General features: G+C 41.1%; 1 protein-coding gene across 4 annotated transcripts in view; it reads right to left on the bottom strand.

Moving 5' to 3' along the window:
* The window catches only part of GLIS3 (GLIS family zinc finger 3), a 499,909-nt gene that overhangs the window by 202,506 nt on the left and 275,551 nt on the right, over positions 1–21,852 (bottom strand). The gene's annotated exons all lie outside the window — the stretch shown is intronic.

Genomic DNA, 21,852 nt, shown 5'->3' with positions numbered 1-21,852 from the left:
AGTTGGAATTTCAGTAGGGATTTATTAACAATTTAAGGAAAAATTCTAAAGAAACTAAAGGAAATGACAATCTAGTGACAGAATTTCAGAAACTATGAAAAACTGATATTCAAAAATTCTTACATGCATACATGGGCACATGTACACACATAATAAATATATAAAAGAAAGATCACACACATACATAAATTTAAAAAGTATATCCATAAGCTATAAATCAAGAAGTACCTATGTGTACTCTTGATTTGGAGAGATAAAGACTTGGGTGGCAATCAGAAACATTCCTAAGGCTATTGTGTGCTCAGTAGCTCAGTTGTGTTTGACTATTAGTGACCCTTTGGACTGTATAGCCCACCAGGCTCCTCTGTCCATGGGATTTTTCAGGCAAGTATTGCCTAGCTTCAAATGTTTTTATGTACCCAATGTACCCAATGTCCAGTACTCTTGCCTGGAAAATCCCATGGATGGAGGAGCCTGGTGGGCTGCAGTCCATGGGGTCGCTAAGAGTCGGACGCAACTGAGCAACTTCACTTTCCCTTTTCACTTTCACACATTGGAGAAGGAAATGGCAACCCACTCCAGTGTTCTTGCCTGGAGAATCCCAGGGACGGGGGAGCCTGGTGGGCTGCCATCTATGGGGTTGCACAGAGTCAGACATGACTGAAGAGACCTAGCAGCAATGTCCCTTGCCTCTGTAAGGCAGCTTAGGCTCTGGGACCAAAGGCCAGTCTGTCATCAGTGTGTGTCTCTTGTGTATACCAGGGCTGCGTGTGCCAGCTCCCTCTATACCTAATCTCTCACTTGCCTGAAAAGAGCACAGTTTCCAAATTCTATCTAAAAACCCTCCCAGTCTTTGGAACGTCTGTTGACTATAACGGGCCTGGGAGTGGCTGAGAAGGCTTGGCCTCGTTTTTACATGGCTCAGAAGGGTATGCTCTGAGATTCCTCAGGATCATTGCCAGAAGCCCAACCCAGGGCACGGTGCTTGGCTCACCTTGGGTCCTACAATTACATTTGTCCACTGGCTCTGAACAGCTTGGCCAGGACAAGTCCAGCCTTTCATGTGGGCTCAGAAGTTGCCATCGGCTTTCAGCATGAGCACCAATCCCACCTGCAGTGGCCAGTGCCTTTCCCTGTTCTCATTCCATTCCCGGGTGAAGAGGCAGAGAGATGCTGTCTAGATGCTCCCAGTGTATTTCAAAACCTAGCCCCCATAATACCTCCCTGGATGAAAGAACCAGGGCCTGCAAAATTCTATGTGGCTTACACTATCTTCTTTTATCCTTAACCTAATGTCTTTCCACACAGGTGTAAGGACTGATGTGGCCAGGGGTGACTCCAAGAGAACTCCACATTCATGTCTCCATCTAGAGCAACTCACAGAGGACTGCCTCCACAGGTTTGAACTCTAAAGCTGGAAGAAACTTTAAAAAAAAGTGATAATGTTCCAATATCTACATTTTATAGGGAAGGAAATTATGAGGAGGAGAAATGAGGTGATATAAAACCATGGTCATGAACTTGACCCAGTTGAGTCATAACTCACAGCCCAGTACCACAGCATCAGAGTTCTTCATGGGTTTGTATTCTGCCACACAGAAGAGGTGTTCCTATTACTCACAAGAAAATGGACACAGCTATAGATGAAGCTCATAAAATCTAAGTTAAAACACTGAGTCAGTCTCTCTCCCTCTCTCTCCTTCCAGAGCTGTTCCAGAACACAATGTGTGAGAGAAAACAACAGAATGGAAATTGCTCATATGGAGCATGAGGAGGCTGCCCACCTCCCTCGCACAGCCCGTGTGCAAAGACAGCCCCTCAGCTGTGCTGCAGACACAAGGTGGCTCATGCGCATTGTTTACTGTGACAGCTGACAAGCCAGCTGGCATGGATCACTCCTCACTTTCAACAGATACATGCCACCAGGACATGTATGACAGGTGCCAGCTGCTGCTCAAGAAGATGGGCAGTGTCCTTGAGGGCCAGCAAGTGCCACCCATGGCCCAAGCCCTGGGTCCTGCAGCCCTCCGCAGACTTCTGGGCAGAGAGCAGAAGTCGGACCGGTTTTGTGCTGGCCATTTGTGGGGCAGGGCAGTGGCACACTCATGCAGGCTGGGTGGCTGGGACCATGACTGGAGCCTAAGTTTATGCTAAGGCTCCCCATGGGTCTGTGCTATATTTGGCAGCAGAATGACAATCCTGAAACAAGAGGAGCAAGGAGGAAAAGGAAGAGGCAAAGTGTTCTATATGAGAAATAAAGCTCTAGGCACCACCAAAGATGTGGACCAAACACTAGGCAATCTGACAGTTTCTAGAACAGGAGGATCTCAGGATCTCCTATCCTCTGATCTCAGCCAGGTCCACATGCCACGAGAGAAGTAGTCCCTTGCAGAGCTGGGGAAGGGGGAGAGTCTGGCCACCCCAACCCAGGGCATTAGATGCCAAAGAGCCTCTCAAGTGGTAGATGTCAAAGAAGAGGAAAAGCCCTTCTGCTTCCTCTCAACATGTAGAAAAGGGGTTCTCAACCTCACAGTGCTGACATTTTGGGACAGCTAACCCTTCACTGTAGGAAGCCACCCTATTCATCGTAGGATGTTCAGTAGCATCCCTGGTTTCTTCTACCTCAACACTCTCTCCCCAGTTGTGGCAATCAAAAAGATTTCTAGACATGTCCCCTGTCCCCTAGAACAGCTCCAGATTGAGAACCACTAGGATCAAGGTCAAGAGGACAGACTCAAGACCCAGACTGCCTGGGCTCTTAGCCCATTTCTGCCACTGACAAAATGGGTAACTTTGGCTATGTGATTTGATCTTTGTGCTTCAGTGTCCTCAGCTATAAAATGGGAAAAATAATAATAGAATCCACCTTATAAGATGGCTCCAATATTAACTTAGTTCATACATGGAAAACACTCAGAATGGTGTCTGGCCCATAGTAAGCACTTCTCCGCCAGAGGAGCCCAGGAAATAGTCTGTTCTTCTAGGATCCCAACCAGCAGGGTTCCAGCTTTAGAGCCTACCAGTGAGAGGCACTTTGTGCAATTTTGGAGACAGAAGAGAAGGAGGAGCCATGTTCCCCCCTAGGAATGGCAAACAGAGCCATGTGCAAGAATAGACTTGAAATTTGCCTCAGATTCCAGACCTTCACCTGCAAAGTCCCTGCTTTGCTACTGTAAATGACTGAGGTCATCTGTGACTCTTTCTTTTGATTTCTGTATCCTCTTGATCTTTGGGAAGCCAGATGCAGTTCCCCAAGCCTTTCTCCACTCGCCTGTCCAACGGTTCTATAAGACATAATTTCCTATATTAAATCCTTTCCTTCTTAAAATATCTAGGGTGAGAGGGTTATGTTTTGCAGGCCAAACTCTAACTTATGGACCCATTAACTTGATCAAGATACTAAAAACCTACTATCAGGAAAGTGTTCTTGGGAGTAATGACTTGGTATGAAAGTATGGATGGATTGTAATGACTTGGTATGGAAGTATGGATATATTATACATTTATCGATGTATCTATACTAGAATCTTTATTTGCAGAGAAATCCCAAAGTAAAAAAAACAGGCAAAAGTGGAGCTTCTCAAGACAGATATGTGTTGAGGGAATGTGGTACCCAGTTGACTTACCACTTGCTCATACTTCTTTCCCACACCTGCAGAATTCTAAGGCTCTGAAACACTCTACTTGAAAATACCTGTAGTCAGAGAAGAATCCTAAAATGCACACCAACTGTTGTTTGATTGTTCTAGAGAATGTGATTTGTAAGGTGCCACTATGCCTGGCCCTGGAGAGAGAAAGCACTCAGAAAGAAGTAGAGTCTCAATTCTCAAGATTTTCATAGTCAAATGGCAGTTGAAAACAGAAGCAAGGTCCAGAAGATGCAGAAAATAAGGTGACATATCTTAGTGAGAGGCACATGGCATTTGGTGGCCTGTAAGTGTCTTTGGGTGTTCACTGGAAGGACTGATGTTGAAGCTGAAACTCCAAAACTTTGGCCACCTGATGCAAAGAGCTGACTCATTGGAAAAGACCCTGATGCTGGGAAGGATTGAGGGCAGGAGGAGAAGGAAATGACAGAGGATAAGATGGTTGGATGGCATCACCAACTCGATGGACAAGAATTTGGGTGAACTTTGGGAGTTGGTGATGGAAAGGGCAGCCTGGCGTGCTGCAATTCATGGGGTCGCAAAGAGTCGGACATGACCGAGTGACTGAATTGAACTGAACTGAAGTGACTTTGGTGATATGAGCAAGGCCTCAGTGAGCAGATACTGGGCTGTGCAGCACAAAGTGCTCTCCCAGAACACAGGTCTGAGAAGTAATCATTCACAAAGGGTCTAGAACATAAAGCTGCCCAAGCAGGGGAGGGGGCCAAAGACCTGGCATTCTATCTATCTGGTAAAAACACACTGAACGGCTCCCTTTCTGCATCTCTGGTCCAGCTGCCCTCACCATTTAGGAGGGAGTCGCTGTACAATCATTATTTTTCCAATGGATTTTGGGTAGATTGCTTTCATCTGGTGAGTTTGGTTTAGGTGGGACAGGTACTTTGTCCCCATACTTCAGCTTTTAATTTGCTATGACTTTCACAAAACTCTAGCTATTAGGAAACTGGGCAGATCTGCTTTTAATGTTTTTTAAAAATTGTTTTGATGTACCCACCAATATATTGGTCTCTCTTTCTAGCACTGATTTCAAAAGCCATATTTTTATGGTTGAGAATTAGCATTAAAAATGATTATTTTTGGCAGCAAAAGTCGGAGAGGTGACAGGAGACAGAGAAGTACTAGAGGCGCTGCACATTTTTTTCTTTCCCTTGCAGAAAGGCTGCCTATAAAACAAACATCATGAGGAGAATTCAAAAAGCTTGAAAATATAACAGAATCCCTTCTAATGTTTATTTATGTTATCTCATAGCAATTTCATAAGTATAGGGGCCAAACCACTTCCCCCTTACCTGTTCATACCTGAAGCAGTAAACCCCTTAAGCATGAGCAATGTTTTCTGCTACTCTGATCCTCTGCAGCAGTCACTGCAATGCCTGGCATGTAGCAGCATTGATAAATACCCATAAATAAACGAAGCAGTGAGTTACTAATAACTGTCAGAAGAGTGTAGATTAAAGCAGTCAAAAGCAGGGGGTGGGGCTAGAAGTCTAGGTAAAATAGATCCTTTGATAATTATTTTATTTATTCTTTCACCTGTGTCATGAACAAAAAGAAGAAAAGGTTCATGATCATTCCCAATTCTCCCCAAATAATGCTCCAAAAGAACTGAACATTTAAACCCTTCTTGATGCTATTATTTAGAAGATATTTATACAATTTCTTGAGGACATCATTTCCATTTCTCTAAATACCATGTGAGACACATTCTTCCTTATATTTCTGTGGAACCTACTATGTACCTTTATGATCTGTCAGGAGATGGGGGCACCTGGTGAACCCCATCCACCATTTCTCTTAAACTTTGCTTTCTTCTAATCCTTTTCACATGTTGGATCTTCATCTGTCCCATTTCTTGGACAGGAATAGAGCAAAATTGTGACTATCCTTTGGGAATCTTTAGCTCTCTGTGGCAACTGGGATCACAGTATGGTGATGCCTATGAACTGAGTTACATCCTCTGGTAGCCCATGATGTTCCATGTCCCAATTCTCCAAACACCAGAGCACACACTTCTCAGAGGATGAGCCAGTACAAACTTTAAGATAGCCCGTGAGTTTAAAAATCACTTCCCTAGCAGATTGCATTTCTTCTTTGTATATATTCTGTTTTGATGGTTGCTGTGATATTTATTCCCAATATCAAAGGAAGTAGTAACAATTCTGTAAAGATTCAAAGTAGAATTTCTCATGCTATAATAAATTTTTTGTCCTTAGAGATTGTTTATTTTTATGATTTCTTCATTTAAATATGTTAATAGGAATAAGATGCATACTCTGTATACACATTTGGACATTTATAACAGGTATATAGAGCTTGGTATATTGAGCAAGTCCTCAATAAATGTTCATTTGGCTTCTCTATTAAATAGAGAACACAGGAAGGCTTGAGATCTACTTTAATAGCTTATTATTTTGTGGGAATGAAGTATTAGGCCACCTTTACCTTCAGTTTTTAGTCAGTGCTTGAGCTCTTGGTGGCAAATGTTTTGTGTTAGGATAAAAGAGACTCTGAGGATTAAAATAATGACAAGCAGGACAGACAGAGAGATGCAAACCTGGATGACTCGAGTGTGAAGGGGTAAGGCAAGGCAGAGGAACAAAAGTCCAGGTAGGCATTTGTCAAACATTTGGAGAGGCCAAGGCCTCAACACATGGTTGGCCAGTTGTATTCAGCACAAATATGCCTGGCGAAAGGGTGATGGGAGCTGAAATCCCAAACATAGGGGACACCTTTTACTCTTCCATGCAAAAGTACCATATGGGTATAACATAATTCTGAGAGAGCCAAGGGCAATGAAAGGTAGACAAATTTAAAGAGAGAATCAACATGTGGCCTAAGAATCAAGAAATATTGACTTTATTTGGACTGAATATTTCCTATCAGCCAGTAAGCTCTGATTGCCCTGCTGGTGGCAATACCAGCTCCTGGATTTTGTCTCAAATCAGCCTAAAACATTTCTAAGACTAGCATGAGGAGAGTAAAGCTGTGAATATGAGAGAATGGACTCACAGAAGGCTAAGTCACAGAATCAAAAAACTAAGCAGGGGCTTTAGAAGATATACTGGGTTACACAGTGTCTCCACAAAGTTCATGTCCACCCAGGGCCTCAGAATGTGACCTTATTTGGAAATGGGGTCTTTGCATATGTAAATAATTAAGATGAGGTAACACTGGAGTAGGGTAGGCTTTAACTCCAAGATGATCCGTATCCTAATAAAAAGGTGAGAGACACAGCCACACAGAGGGAAGAAGGCCATGTGAAAACAAGGGCAGACATCAGAGTGATGTAGCTACAAGCCAAGGGACACCAAAGACTGCCAGCAATCCCTTGAAGTTAGAAAGAGGTAAGGAAGAACTTTTCTCTAGGGCCATCAAGGGGGCATGGTTCTGCTAACGCCTTGATTTCAGACTTTCAGCCTCCAGAACTGTGAGAGAATAAATTTCTGTCATTTTAAGCCACCCAGTTTATGTTCCTTCATTGTTGCAGCCACAGGAAACTAATAAAATCATGCAGTCCAGCGCCTTTGAAGGACAGATGTACACACTGAGACCGAGAGACACTTGGGTCACTGACCCAGTATGATAAGGCTGAATCCTAGCAGAGCTGGGACAATCCAATCATTCACTCACTGTTCATTCACTCCTTCAGTAAATATTCATGGACTGCTTTTATACTTAGAAGAGGTCATTGTACATTAGAGAACACATTGATAGACCTCTCCTTCATGGAACTTCCATCCTAGTATATTTGATAGATAATAAACAACTATTTACACAATCAACTGTTAAGTTACAAGCGGGATGAAAGTTCCTCTACAGAGAGAAAAACAGTATCTGATGATGAGACAACATGATGGGGGAGTCTGAGCTACATTGGAAATTAGGCAAAGGCTTCCTAAAAGTGGTATCTGACAGGAAATATAAAGAATAAATTAAAGCTAGTTTACCGTGTCATGGAAGGGTGACGTGGGGAGTCGCATGATATAAGGGGTTTTTGAGGGAATAAGGAGGTAGAGTTGGAGGAGAATATTCCAGATAAAAATTCTGGCCTTTTCATCAATCTTCTTTCCACCATACTTCCTTTCCTGGAAACTCATACAAAAGCAAGATAATGTCATTGTCCTATCAACCTATGTTAACCACAAAATACTTACAGCCTAAAAAAGACAAAGGGAATTCTCATTTGCAGTGTGCACTAAACTGTACATACCTACCCTATAAGTATTTTAATATTCTATCTAAATTTTTTCACTTTTTGTGAAGTCAAGAATAGCCCCTCTTCAATCTCTATCATCTAATATATTGTTACATTTTTCCTGTCTACAAAGAAGTTCAACAGCAGAAACAAAGACTCTTCTCTGTAATAACTGGCATATTCAATCTGGCCCTGATAAATAAGAATTTGGTAAATACTATACAGCTGACAAATTCTGTATCAGTTACACATGCTTATCAAATTCAGTTATGTTCTGGTAGGCTATTAAATGCATGGTTCAGTTACAATCTTCCCACACGTGACATTTCTTCGGTGGTTAAGGCACCAAAAGCTAATTCAAAAATGGGCCATATTTTCTACTAGAAGTTCACTGCATTCAAAGTAACTGAATACAGTGAATGACTGGCTGACCCTAATCACTACTCACCTAAAAAGTCAATGGCCATGCAGCACTGTCATCCAATTAAAAAGCTTCACATATCTGAAGCTATTTACATGGAGTCAACCATGAAGTCAGGATGTATCAGAAACTATTGAAATTACCAATGTTATTGAAAAAGAGCTCCTGGTCAAACTCGTTTTCTTTCTACAGTGGGAACTTAAGTTCTGTGATTCCTTTATTCTCTTATTTCCACTTTACACTAAATAAATATAAAGAATCATATATTCCTAAACAGAACAAAGGGACTGAATGAGCTCACCAAAATACATCAGGCCAGAAACTCCAAAGAGGCATTTTAGAAGACTTCATGTGAAGTGACAGTGAGAGTCCCTAATGCAGAAAAAACAATGCAACTCCTCTGCCTTGAGATTTCTGAACTTATTTGCAAATAGTGCCTTTGCCCATCCCTACCATCTCATTAGGGGAAGGCTCTGATGTTTTTCTGAAATTGCTCTGCTCTGATGTTAACTTGAAAAAACTCCTCCACATGGATGCACTCAATCACCCAGCATTAAATGAGACATCTAAGGTTCCTGCCACTCACCATATCTGTCATGTTTTCTCAGCCTTTTGAGGACTCCATTGTTGTGTAAAGCCACTGCAATCCCATTACAAGCTGGCATATGATCAGATGATAACTAAAGTGAACACAAACACTTAAACTGCACAAGGAGCTGCTGAGATCTCACTCTTGGGCAGTGCAGCCCAAGAGATTTTCTGACACCGATCTGAAGGCTGAACAATCACATTGATCAATGCTTTCAATGTCAAGGAACAACCATTCAATTGGCCATCATGTGCCTGTCGTCTGGTCCTGAGTGTTTCTGCAAAAGACAGCTTGGCCTTTATTACCCTCTGAAAATCTTTTATCTTTCAGAAACCACTAACTTGTTCCAGTCTTCTTCCCAACACACCATCACTTCAACGTTTGCCAAAACCAGTTCTTATTACAGACTAGCCTTATGCTTGTCACTGAATAGTGGCAGTCATTTGCTTGGAAAAATAAAAAGAGATGCTGGTTTAGTTCTAGGTTAGTAACTATATCCAGTTCAAGAACTTGTTTACTCCTTGACTAATCTTCACTCTACAGCAGGGAGTATCAGGTGAGGTATACTTCTGCACCCAACAGATGATGGAATTTGGGTGCTGGATGCCATAAAAAAAAAAATAAGATATGCTATCTCTACTTTCAAGAAGTCAGCAATCTATCTGTGGAGACATGCACACATGCACACATATACACACACAAACTAGTAACACCAGGAGTATACAAATATCACATGAGGGACAGAAAGAGTGAGGACAACAGTCTGGAGAAGGCATAAATCTCTGCCTTCAGACAGTCCCAGAAGTCTTTCCAGAGTAAAGATGATCTGAAGGAGGCTGTGAAAGGTGGCTAGGGTTCAGAAGCAAAGATTTGAAGTTTGTAGGAATTCCCAATAGGGGAAGTATAACAAGCAAAGACAGAACTCTGAGAATGAATAGCCTGGTGACGAAATGAGCCAGGGGAGAAGTCTGAAAATTACAAAAGGAATATACATATACTTCTCAAACTATATGGCAGCAACAATATTTAAGGATGGGTGCTACAACTGATGAAAAAAATTCAGCAGAAATTGGGATTGCAAAGGTCAGTCAGTTCAATATGCTGTTGGAACATTAGCAGTAAGACCATGATGTATTGACCAAACTGGCTGAAAGCAACATTATTTTTTAACAACAATGGGGCAAGCCTTGTCCCCTGAGCCCAGCCCCATTCCCAGAAAACCTACTTCTAAAACAAAAATATGGCTACATATCAAGGCTGTGGGTATCTTCATAAAAGCATGATTTTTGAATGCTTGGACTGATAAAGAAACAAAACTCTTCCTATAAAGTAATCAAAAATTGTAACGATATCTTGACAGGAAGGAAGGAAGAGAGGGAAGGAGGAAGGGATCAAACTGAAATAAACTTGGCTACTTGTTAGTGGCCTTTGTCCTCTCTTGATAGGAGGAATGTTGAGTATGAGACAGGACAATTACATTGAGGTTTAGAGGTAAGTTCTTGGCTGTGCTTCCTCATCTTCCCTCCCCAGTTACACAAGAGCTGGCTTGGGGAGCCCTGGGGATGATGCACCGACCTATGCCCAGAACCCACAGTTGAAAAAGAAGTCACTAAGGAAGGAAATAAGATGAATCACTTCTCTTTCCTGGTTGCTTTTTCATAAAGGAACACTTGGGATGTTCTTCCTAAGTCATAGTTTATTATCTTTGAATTAAATTAAGCCTGCAAAACATTAGACTAAAATATAAGGGACTTCACAGATTCTTAGATATAATTGACTGGAGTTAGCGGGCTCAAAGAAGGGAGAAGTGAGAAGGATGACTTAGTGAGTAACTTTCAAACCAAAAGTGCAATAGCTCTCAAACTATCTTTAACCTACACCCATAGTCTCCTAGTCAATAGCTGTTGTCGACAAGGCCCAATCCCCAGGGAGGCAGGTGTACACACTTCGGAAAACAAGTGTTCCCAGTGACACTGGTACATGCCTTTCAGGAATCACCATGACAGGGGACAGAATATAAATGACTGTAAGCTAACAAGAGGCTTCCCTGGTGGCTCAGTGGTAAAGAACTGCTGGCCAAGGCAGGAGACACAGGTTCGATCCCTAGGTCAGGAAGATCCTCTGGAGAAGGAAATAGCAACCCACACTAGTATTCTTGCCTGGGAAACCCAATGGACAGAGGAGCCTGGCAGGCTCGCAAAGAGTCAGACATGACTTAGCGACTGAAACCACCCCACCACAACAAGCTAATGAGAACAATTTTCCCTGACTAGAAAAGAAAAACCATATATTCTTGCTTAGAGGAAAGAGCGTGAAGAATCTGTGAATGACACAGGCTGAAGTTCAAATTCCAGCCATCCTACTTACACCCTTCTGGGCCCTTAATCCGTACGACAGATGAGGGAACAGCAGTCACTTCATGCAGTGGTAGAGAGGAGCAATGAGGTGACTTGAGGAAGGCACCCAGCACAGTGTCACCTAACAGGCAGTCAATAAATGCTAGTTTCATTCCATTCAAAGCAACACGAAGGATGATGGTTAAGAATTTGGTGAAAATAGAAAAATCTTGGCTCTTTGAAACATTAAGACTCAATAATACACGATCAAAGTTTATACAGGATGTTTAAACAGTGCTTTCATATTTGTGACTTCTTTGTCCCTCACAAGCATTTTCAGGGATGATTAGGAAGTAATGGTTGCCCAGAAAGTTAAGCCATTTGCCTGATATCATGCATCTGGCAAAAATTCAATAGTAGGAACAGACCCTATCTGCACATCTCTGGGACTACATCAGACAGCCTCAGGACCTGGCAACCTTACCACCCAAGATATTTTTTTTTCCAGTATGGTAAGCTCATACCATAAATTCATTCATTTAGCAAATATTTACTGAGTGTCTATTATGTGGTATTTGGACTCACCCATGAACAATGAACAATACAGCAAAGAACTCTGCCTTCAGGGAGAGGGATAGGAAGAAAAGGCCAACAATAAGCTGGAAACAGAGTAAGTAAATTCTACAGCATGCTGAAAGTTGGTAAATGCTATAGTAAAAAAGAAAACTTAGAGCAGGGAAAGTGTGGGCTTCCATTTTAGATCAGATGCTAAGGTATTAATAGATCTCATGAGGAAGGTGGCATTTAAGCAAAGCCTTGAAAGGGGTGAGAGTTAGTAGATGAGGACAGAGGGCAGTTCCTGAGAGAGGGAACAGCCAGTGCAAGGACACTGAGTCAGGAGCGAGTCTTGTGTGCAAGAGAAACAGGGGCCCTTGTGGCCAGCGTGGGGTGAGAAGGGTGGGCAGCAGATGAGAAGGTCCATTTGTTTGTTTTTAGAACTGGCATAAAAGAAGCTTTGTTTGTGAGTATACTACAGATCTTCCTGGCAAGGACTTGAGTTGTCAAGACCCCTCTCAAACCAAGCATTGTCTATTTACATATATATCACGCCCAAACATCTGGTCAAGTTAAGGTAAATTTCACCAATCCTTTTATGAGTATTAGAGAAACCTGATTTTTTTTTAAGTCTTTGGGGCTGTATTTCTCAGCCTTTCAACCAATCAGATCCATGTGCAGACTAAGATCTTTAGGAAGAGTCACACACAAAAACACTTATTTAGTAACATGGATTCTGCCACCAGGCTTTTCACCTTGGTTTTAATCATGAGATTTAATAGCTTTTCCAATAAGCCTGAGCTTCCAGCTATGAGACAGTTTTTAGATATCTCCCCACTCATTTACACAGCATCAGATTATAAATGTCTGATACTGTGAGAATTAGTGCCGAGCTGCATCAAAAAAAGTAAACAATTAGCAGAAGCACACATGGCGGACTCGTTTCAAATTCTTTATTGCTATCACCCTGATACAAGCAAATGATACTGGTCACACATCTCCTGATCACAACCGCAGTAACACTCAACACAAATCAACTTCCACCTGCTCGCAGAGCCAAAAATAGAGCAGCTCAGAGATTTCTGTGCACTAGAGAAAGTAGTGGGTCTGAGAGATTAAAAAAGACACAGATCTGATGCAAAGCTTTTTCAAGAGTAACAGGAACTGAGCATTTGCAATTCTTGGACAAGTCCCTGAAAGGACTTGAAGGTCTCTGAGGCTGCTACCTATCATGTGTGGTAGGTACTATACCATAATTTCTATACTAGAGTATATATCCTATAGTATACTATGTTAAGAAAAAAAATCAAGTTTGGAGGATGGTTCAAACTGGATAATGTAGACTATCAAAGATTAAACCTGAATTACTAATTCATATTCACTTTAAAATAATTTCTATTATTTTTCTTGTGGTTTTGATGCAACTGAATAAGAAATTTATCTCTGATCTTTGCAAAACCCCTCATGACCAAACTTATCTGACTGATGCTTAGTTTAATGAGTTAATGTCACCAGCAGACAGAGACATGATTTTATCCTCTACACAGCAAATGTCACAGAAGACAACATCTATGGTGGATTCTGATCTGCCTCACAGGAGATAACTTCAGCCTTGGATAACTTTCCATTATTCATTTCTGCTGTAAAACACAACTTCTGTTGTGTCCCAGTCAACTCTCCTGTTTCACAATTTAATACAGTTAGAATCTCATTTTTAATTGATATAATGTAACATTGCATTTAACCTAAAGAGGTTCTTTTCATATTTCTAACAAAAATACACCTGAGGGCCTAGAGGTTTTCCCTGAGCTCTAGGCAGGTTACAGTTTTCTGTCAGAAGCAAGCTGAAGAAGCACTTGCCAATCTGCCTGCCTAAGCGAGCAATGCAAAGAAATAGAGGAAAACAATAGAATGGGAAAGACTAGAAATCACTTCAAAAAAATCAGAGATACCAAGGGAACATTTCAGGCAAAGATGGGCTCAATAAAGGCCAAAAACGGTAAGGATCTAACAAAAACAGAAGATATTAAGAAGAGGTGGGGAAAATACACAGAAGAACTATCCAAAAAAGATCTTAGTGATCCACATAGCCACTATGGTGTGATCACTCACCTAGAGTCAGACTTCCTAGAGTGCAAAGTCAAGTGGGCCTTAGGAAGCAACACTACAAACAAAGCTAGTGGAGGTGACGGAATTCCAGCCGAGCTATTTCAAATCCTGAAAGATAATGTTGTTGATGGAGGTTCAAGCTCCAGGTTCTACGCTTGGTTTGATAACTACGTGATTAGAATTCACTCTATTGATAGCTCAGTTTTCCCTGTTCTGAAAGTCCTTTTTTTTTTTTTTTGAAAAGCCCACCATGCTTTTCTTTCTTTTTTTTTTTTGAGGATGGCATATATCTTTTTACTAGCTTAAAATATGTAACATTATTTATATACATATATATATATATATTTTAAACTTTACAATATCACATGTATACCTGTGGCAGATTCATTTTGATATTTAAATTAAAACCAATTGTATTAAAACCAATACAGTGAAAGTCCTTTTTTAAGAGTATATTTTGGCATGCATTTTTACAGAAAATCCTTACTTTCCCACAACTCGGTTCTATCCATTCATGTATAAAAATTAAACTTTCTATGTTTAATGTCTATGCATTGCTTGGTGGATGAACTTAGCAAAAAAAAATGCTCTATCCTGATTTCTTAAAAAGTTAAATGTATACCTACCATATGACCCAGACATTTTACTCCTAGGTACTTGCCCAAGAGAAATGCAAATATATGTCCACGGTAAGACTTGTACATAAATATTCATGGCTATTTTATTCACAATAGCCAATAACTGGTACCAATTCAGTAGGAAAATAGATAAACAAAATATGTTATAACCATAAAGTGAAATACTACTCAGCATTGTAAAGGAATGAACTACTGAGACACAACATGGTTGAATCTCAAGACAGGTACAGGGGTGAAAGAAGCCAGACACAGAAGAGTACACACTGTAAGACACCCTTCGTCTAAAATTCCAGAAAATGTAAATTAATCTATAAGACAAAACCCAGAGCAATGGTTGCCGAGAATTGCAGGCTGAGAGAAGATCAGATTGCAAAGCAAAATGAAGAAACTTCCGAAGGTGATGAAAATGATCTATGTCTTCTGTTTGGAGCAATGATTTCATGGGCTTATACAGGTGTGAAACAATGTGCATTCTCTCTCTAACAGGATATAATTTATTGTACATAGATTGTAGCTCAATAAATTTGAAATAAATTAATCTGGTTTCTAAAGAAAACCATGTATATACTGAATTCCAGTTGTCAAAATTTTTTTAAAACATACTCAAAATTTTATGAAACTGCCCAGTCCTTATCTGACATAACATATAGTTTGAGCTTTCCACACTGTTTAGATTCTAAACTCCTGGTGCTAAGTCGCTTCAGTCGTGTCCGACTCTGTGCTACCCCATAGACGGCAGCCCACCAGGCTCTGCCGTCCCTGGGATTCTCCAGGCAAGAACACTGGAGTGGGTTGCCATTTCCTTCTCCAATGCATGAAAGTGAAAAGTGAAAGTGAAGTCGCTCAGTCGTGTCCAACTCTCAGCAATCCCATGGACTGCAGCCTACCAGGCTCCTCTGTCCATGGATTTTCCAGACAAGAGTACTGGAGTGGGGTGCCATTGCCTTCTCCGAAACTCCTGGTAGCCAAGAATAAATTTGAATTTTTAGCTTAAATTCTGTGCAGCTCAGAAAACAGCACTAGGCATTGCAACTCTTCAGAGAATTGTGTCTAAATGTAACTCCATTATGCTATTTTTTTCCATTGCTTTTCAAAGACATTCTGGAAGCAAAATCTACAGTAAGCCTGCTAGCTTGTCCATAAGCCTTAAAAAAGTGTCACCAAGGAAATGTTTGCGTTTGTTCCTAAACATAGACAAGTATACCTTAGAAATATTGTGGGGTCAATTCCAGACCAACTGCAATAAAGCAAATATCACAATAAAGCAAATCACAAGAATGTTTTGGTTTCCCATGCATATAAAACTTACATTTGCACTATACTATAATCTATTAACTGTTGTTACTGTCAGTTGCTAACTCATACCCAACTCTGCAGCACGCCAGGCTCCTCTGTCCTTCACTATCACCAGGAATTTTCTCAGATTCATGCCCATCAAGTCAGTGATGCTACCTAACCATCTCATCCTCTGCCTCTCTTCTCCCTTTGCCTTCAATCTTTCCCAGCATCAGGGTCTTTTCTGATGAGTCAACTCTTCACATCAGGTGGCCAAAGTATTGGAACTTCAGCTTCATTATCAGTTCCTCCAATGAACACCCAGGGTTGATTTCCTTTAGGATTGACTAGTTTGATCTTCCTGCAGTCCAAGGGACTCTCAAAAGTCTTCTCCAGCACCGCAGTTTGAAAGCATCATTTCTTCAGCACTCAACCTTCTTTATGGTCCAACTTTCGCATCCGTATACGGCTATTGGGCAAAATATAGCTTTGACTACACAGGGCTTTGTCAGCAAAGTGCTGTCTTTGCTTTTTAATAAGCTGTCTAGGTTTGTCATGGCTTTCCTTCCAGGAGCAAGCGTCTTTCAATTTTAAGGCGGTAGTCACCGTCTGCAGTGATTTTGGAACCCAAGAAAATAGAATCTGTCACTGCTTCTACTTTTCCCCCTTCTATTTGACAGAAAGTGATGGGACTGGATGCCATGATCTTAGCTTTTTTAATGTGGAATTTCAAGCCAGTGTTTTCTCTCTCCTCTTTCACCTTTATCAAGAGATTCTAACTCCTCTTCACTTTCTGCCATTAGAGTGGTATCATCTTCTATCTGAGGTTGTTGATATTTCTCCTGGAAATCTATTCCAGCTTGAGCTTCATCCAGCCCAGCATTTCTCATGATGTACTTTGCATAGAAGTTAAATAAGTGGGGTGACAGTATACATCCTTGACATACTCTTTTTCCCAATTTTGAACTAGTCTGTTGTTCCATGTCTGGTTCTAACTGTTGCTTCTTGTCTTGCATACTGGTCTCTCAGGGGACAGGTAAGGTAGTCTGGTATTTGTATCTCTTTTAAGAATTTTCCACAATTTGTTGTAATCCACACAGTCAAAGGCTTTATAGCATAGTCAATGAAACAGAAGTAAATGTTTTTCTGGAACTCTCTTGCTTTCTCCATGAGCCAATGAAAGTTGGCAACTTGACCTCTGAAGCATCTGCCTTTTCTATACTCAGCTTGTTCATCCACAAGTTCTCAGTTCTTGTACTGCCGAAGCCTAGCTGGAAGGATTTTGAGCATAACTTTGCTAGCATGTGAAACGAGCTATTAACTGTACAAAATCATTATGTCTAAGAACACAAAGACATGCCTTACTTTAAAAAGTACATTTTGCTAAAAAAAAAAAATGCTAACTATCATCTAACAATTGAGGGTTGCCACAAGCTTTTAACTTGTGAAAACTGTAGTATCAATACAAAGAACAATCAAGTAAAGCACAATAAATGAGATATGCCTGTAAGGAGTGATAAAAACTGAGGACTCTGGGTAAAGTACACTGGCAAATAAGTCTCAGCACTCCTCCAAAACCCGCTTTCTGTTGAGAAACACGTTGCATCATGTGGGCCATACGGGTAGTATCAGCTTTGAAAGCCATGGCAATCCTGAGCTTGAATTTTAGGTTTTCTACAAGGCAAGGGATAAGGGGAAAGAATATGAAATAGAGTTTAGCCCACAAGAGGTCAGAGACTAGAAAGTTCTGTCAGCTCTGGATGTGCTCCCACCTCACTGCTCTCTCACTGATACAGAAGCATTAGGATTACCAGTGCTGGTCACAATCTATTTGTTATTGACACTCAATAAGTACAGAAACTGGGAGTTTCTATACTTACAGAAACTTTGCTGTATCAACTCCAAATAGAAACTTGATATTGTTGTGATATGTAGACTCAATTTTCCCTGAACAGGGTATAGACCAGATCCAGTGTTGTCAAACAGGTCTGGTGAATCCAGCCATGAACAGGAGGACCATGTTTCATTTATAGTAGCTTAAAATGCAAAGAGAAAAAACTGACCCTCTTCTACACATCGTTTAAGAAGTACAGTTTTATAGCATATCTTACTCAGTGAAGGTTAATTCTTCCCTAAGTGATCCAGGCAAGAGCCAGAAAGAGGTCATTCTCTTTCATCAATTAAATCCATGTAGTATCCAGCCTGTCTGTAGGTGTTCAGGCTGAGATTATATAGAGAACTCAAATAAAACTTCTCAAAGAGAAAGCTTATCAAAAATGCTATATTTCCATTTATAATTAGTATCATGACAATCCTAGACAGCTAATTAAAAAGCAGAGACATCACTTTGTCAACAACAGCCCATATGGTCAAAGCTATGGTTTTTCCAGCAGTCATGTATGGATGTGAGAGTTGGACCATAAAGAAGGCTGAGGGCCAAAGAATTGATTCTTTCGAACTGTGGAGCTGGAGAAGACTTCTGAGAATCCTTTGGACTGCAAGGAGATCAAACCAGTGGATCCTAAAGGAAATCAACCCTGAATATTCATTGGTAGAACTGATGCTGAAGCTTAAGTTCCAATACTTTGGCCGCCTGATGGGAAGAGCCAACTCATTGGAAAACACCTGATGCTGGAAAAGATCAAGAACAGGAGAAGAAGTGGGTGACCAAGTATTAGATAGTTGGAAGGCATCATCGACTCAATGGACATGAGTTTGAGCAAACTCTGGGAGATAGTGAAAGACAGGGACACCTGATGTGCTGCAGTCCATGGGATCGCAAAGAGTCAGACACAACGGACTGAAGAACACTCACATATGAGAAGATAGATTCAGAGAAGGATAAAATTCACACAGCTGATAAAAGCTGGGGCTGGATTCAAAGCCAGGTCTACCTGACCCCAAATGGGTTCCCAGGTTTTGAGGACATTCATTGGTGGGTCACACCATACAGACGCCTGCAGGGTAGGTGGGGGGCCTTCAATAGTGAGCCCCCTTCAAATCTCAAACCATCCCATCTTTCTCTCAACAATAATTACAAGCCCACCAATCTTTAGGGCACAAACTCTCAGTCATTAACAGTCCACCAGGATACAGTTTTAGTAACCTGGCTAACAGGCCACATGTATTTAACTGAACAAACATTAGTCCTCTCAAAGTCACTCAAACGACTGCAGAAAATTCTGAAAGATTTATCCAAACAGGTTTGAAAGCCACAAAGAAAACAATGCAATTCAGCAGTTGTTCACAGCAGGAGTTTTGCTAAAATAACTCACAACGGGATACACTAGAATGCCTTTCCCATTCCCACAGTTGGTAAAGGACAGGCAGCACTTGAGGACTAAAACATTTTCAAGTCGCTCTATAAAATTAGACATATTTCTTCAATCTTTCTCACTCTGGCTCTTGCTTTCTTTCCCCCCCGCCTCTCCTCTAAATTTGAGGCTCTTTCTTGTCCTTCAAATCTATTGTTCAGTTAATTTGTGCACGCTGGAATATTCTAATTTAAATCCGAGTCTGGGACATTCTATATTTTGTTTCTAGCTGTAAGAGTGTGAATGCCATAAATAACATGTACTGTGCTGTTCTCTGTTCCTAAACAGTCTGATAAGCTCATATTGAAACGATTTCAGCAATCACATTTGACAGCTCACTAGGATCCTGTTCAATCCAGCCTCCCAACCAGTCCGTTACTCTTGCCAGTTTCCAGGAGGAGGAGGCATTCAGACACCCACCTCTAAATAAGAGTTCTGGTGGAACCCTCACAGGAGAGGTATACTCCAGCTAACAGGCCGTCAATCTGTCAGTATCTCTTAAGATTCCTTAGCTCTGTCCAGCTGGATGTCTGGTTCAGAGCTGAGAGAAAGGGGAACCCAGTGGGTGGGGGTCCTGTCAATTTCATTTCCCAGGATCCATCTGCAAACTTGTGTCAGACCAAAGAAGCACAAACCAGATCCACTAGAGGAGCAACATGCACTTTCTTTCTCCTAATTAACTCATTCATCCATTAAGTAAATAGTAATTGAATACTTACTAGATTACAAAGACACCATGTACTGCTATAGAGAACTTTGCAACCGGACACCTCTAGGGCCAATTCTTGACTCCATTATACATAGCAATATAAGCCTCCCTAAGTTTCTTAACGGAGGGGTCGAGAAGAGTCAGACACAACTGATCGACTTCACTTTCACTTTTCACTTTCATGCATTGGAGAAGGAAATGGCAACCCACTCCAGTGTTCTTGCCTGGAGAATCCCAGGGATGGGGGAGCCTGGTGGGCTGCTGTCTATGGGGTCACACAGAGTCGGACACGACTGAAGCAACTTAGCAGCAGCAAGTTTCTTAAATTTTCAAGGCCTCAGTTTCTCCATCTGTAAGATGGAGATAATAGGGTTCCTCTGAAGATCAAATGAGATAATGTATTATGTAATGTAATGTATGACTCCAAAATATCAATTTCCTTCCTGTCTTCTCCCCTTATTCAGCCATGAAAAGAACTGAAGTACTGATACATGCTAAGTGTGGGTTAACCACAAAATCATGTTAAGTGAAAGAGGCCAGACACCAAAGATCACTTGATCCCATTCATATTAAATGTCCAGAATATGTTAATGTACTGCACACTGAATGGTTAATTAGATGTTATGTGAATTTCACTTCAATAGTTTTAAATGTCAAAAAAGGAGATTAAAGAAAGGGAAGAGGAAAAAATGGGACAAAGAAGGAAAAATAAACTGCTCATAGGTGCTGAAGAAATACCCATAGAGATATAAAGATGCTAAGAAAGCAAGCAGTTCAATTGAGAAATCAATTAGAAATTGCTCCAATGGTTCCAGTCTCTTTCTCTTCAGTGACACAATTGAGGTTTGAAATCATTCTTTTTAAACCTTCATTTTTCATGCCCATATACAGGAGCCTATATTCTAACTAGCCTAAAAGTCCTGGCAGTTACTGAGTCTAGAAAGACAGAAGGTTAAGTTCAGCAAAATCCAAAGAACTCACCAGACCCTCTCAATCTTGGCGGGAAGGGTGGGGTGTTCAGAAGATCAGACAGAGGCAGCAGGGAAGCACTGAGCAACATGGGATACCTGGGGAGATCACCATCCTAAGTGGCAGATCCTACGGGCCGTGAGTCCTGCTAAGAGTGCCTACTGTGCTGGGCCTGAGGGTTCTGAAACACAGATGCTCCCTGCACTCAGAAGGAGGTTTCAAATGTTGCAGATGAAAACTTAAAACAGAACAAGAGAGGCCAGTTTCAGTAGAAGACCCTGCACTCCTTTCACTTAGCACTGGTCCTGTACTCTTTAACTACAGCTGGGAACTTTGGTCCTCAGTAGTCTAATCAACCAAGAACCAACTTTTACTGAAATCTACCAAAATTATAAAATGCAAATGCATATCATTTTATTTTCCTCACAGAATAAAAACATTTATAGTAAATAATAAAAATTTTGCATTACCTTTTATAAGTTTTTTAAAAAATCTTACTTTTAAAAGAATGTGTCTGCTGCTAAATATATTCAAGGATGGCAGAACAGCACATAAAACAAAAGTATAGAGCTGTACACTGTATAGCAGCATAACTAATATACATATTTCTAATGTGTATCAAGAAAAATAAATGTATCCAAAATACCAAATGATGACGGGATGAAGATCTCACTTCTTTAGGGTCATAAGGCATTGTCCGGTTAGACCGACCCTAACATTTGTAGAACAGGGGCAAGAGTACAAATGGAGGCCCATAGATCATATGCTGTGAAGTGTCTGCTCCCCCTATCCGATTCAAGATAGGCAACTCCTGTTCACAAGACCCCTAGCTCCTCCTGGCATTCTCCTTTTAAGTTCCTCAAAGAACCTGAGGCTGGATCCAGGTTGAGTGTAGAATTCTTCAACTTCTCAGAGTCCTGCACTAGAACAGAGCTGTGCCAGGAGAGCCTCCCATACCCTGATTTTCCCCCTTTTCCCCACCTCAGTTCTATCTTACACCACAAGGGGTATCGAACACACATCCACAATACTGGCCCTCAGCCACCCTCAGACCTGGGGTTCATCCACTTCAGG

The sequence above is a fragment of the Bos javanicus genome, chromosome 8 (genome assembly GCF_032452875.1).
Source record: "Bos javanicus breed banteng chromosome 8, ARS-OSU_banteng_1.0, whole genome shotgun sequence".
Taxonomy (NCBI): domain Eukaryota; kingdom Metazoa; phylum Chordata; class Mammalia; order Artiodactyla; family Bovidae; genus Bos; species Bos javanicus.
This window is presented reverse-complemented; position numbering and strand designations above follow the sequence as displayed.